We start from the raw sequence: 1484 nt of genomic DNA, 5'->3' as shown, positions 1-1484 counted from the left end.
GCTCTCTATTTAGAAACCCAGTAAAGATCTGTTGCTCACAAGATGACTGTTTAATTGTCTGTATTTTCCTAGAAAGCCAGTTTGGTTTTTGACAATTCATGGATTTTTTTTCTCTCATTGAATTAAATCACTCTGAAATTTGTATACTCACCCCAACTTTGACTTCTCCAGAATTGCCAGACATAGTATAATTGAGGGAAATATTCATGATGCTGAAAAGGAACCTATCACCATTACTCTCCTGAAGTTGTGTAGTTGTGTGTGTGTGTGTGTGTGTGTGTGTTCATGCACACTCATGTGTGTGCACATATGTACATGAATGTGCATGAGATCATGCAGGTATATATGTCTACGTGCAAGCCAAAAGACAACCAAAGGTGCTGTTTTCAAACACCATCTACATTGTTGAAACAGGGACCTCACTGGCCTGACACTCATCAGGTAGACAAGCCTGGCTGGCCAACAAGCCCCAGGCATCATACTGACTCCACTTCCCCATCCCTGAGTTACAAGCATGCACTACTACCCTGGGGATCAAACTCAGATCCTTATATGTGCATCACAAATGCCTTACAACCTGAGCTATCTCTCCAGCCTTTTTTTTTAAAGACTCCTTGACTGGGATTTGTTCATTAGTAAGAAAAATTAGTACAGTGGTACTATGTAGCTCAACATTATGTAAATATATCTATAGAAACCAAGGATCATGATTAGCCATGGAATTTAGCCCTACCAAATGTCCAATTAGACTTTGAAACAATAATTTGCATGCAAAATATGAGCCATATTCGTTCACAAATGCCTCTTCAATCATTGTCCAATCAACTATTTTCCACATCTATTCTCTTACTTTCTTTTTTCTTTTTACTCTTCCTTACTCACCAATATGCCTTTGGCAATGGTCAAGAGGCTTACAAGAGAGATGGATGTTTGAACTGGTCACTCAACCATGCAAGCTATGTAACTTACTTTAAAAACCAAACAAAAGTCACCCCCTTTCTTCTCACCACTCTAAGAAGCTGTCTTTTGCTTCCCCCACCAGGACAGAAAGACAATAGAAAGCACCAGTGTTCTCATGAAAAGGGCCAGTCACACAGTGCGCAAAGGCACAGTAGCTCTAGGATGCTGCCAGGGCCTGAGCAGGGATAGACTCCAATTGCTCCCGTTCAAACCAGCCCTGCTGTGGTAAGAGAGAAAAGACAGAGCAGGGATTCGGGCCGGGATGTGACACTTGAGACTAACCATTCTCCTAGGACACATTCTCACCAGGTTTCTTCTTTGAAGATGATAGGCAGCAGGCACACCTCCTCTTAGAAATTCAGAGTTAACCATGAGCTTCTTTTCTTCTTGGCCACTTAAGAACAGGACACTTTCCTAACCTACCCTCTCTCCCTGTGTCTGTTTTAGATTGAGACACTCACCCAGGATCCATGGTGTTTCTGTCAAATGGGATACCATCGAGATTGGAACTACAGAAGGTAGGA

At 42.0% G+C, this 1484-nt stretch overlaps 1 protein-coding gene across 1 annotated transcript in view; it reads left to right on the top strand.

The window, feature by feature from the left end:
• Nucleotides 1–1108: 1108 nt before the first annotated feature.
• Nucleotides 1109–1484, top strand: part of Ppp2r2b (protein phosphatase 2, regulatory subunit B, beta) — a 452614-nt gene continuing 452238 nt past the window's right edge. Inside the window, exons 1-2 of the mRNA XM_063277535.1 lie at nucleotides 1109–1185; nucleotides 1408–1478. The gene's annotated coding sequence lies outside the window, so the exon portion shown is untranslated. The remainder of the gene's footprint in view (nucleotides 1186–1407; nucleotides 1479–1484) is intronic.

This window comes from Rattus norvegicus, chromosome 18 (genome assembly GCF_036323735.1).
Source record: "Rattus norvegicus strain BN/NHsdMcwi chromosome 18, GRCr8, whole genome shotgun sequence".
Classification (NCBI taxonomy): Eukaryota; Metazoa; Chordata; class Mammalia; order Rodentia; family Muridae; genus Rattus; species Rattus norvegicus.
This window is presented reverse-complemented; position numbering and strand designations above follow the sequence as displayed.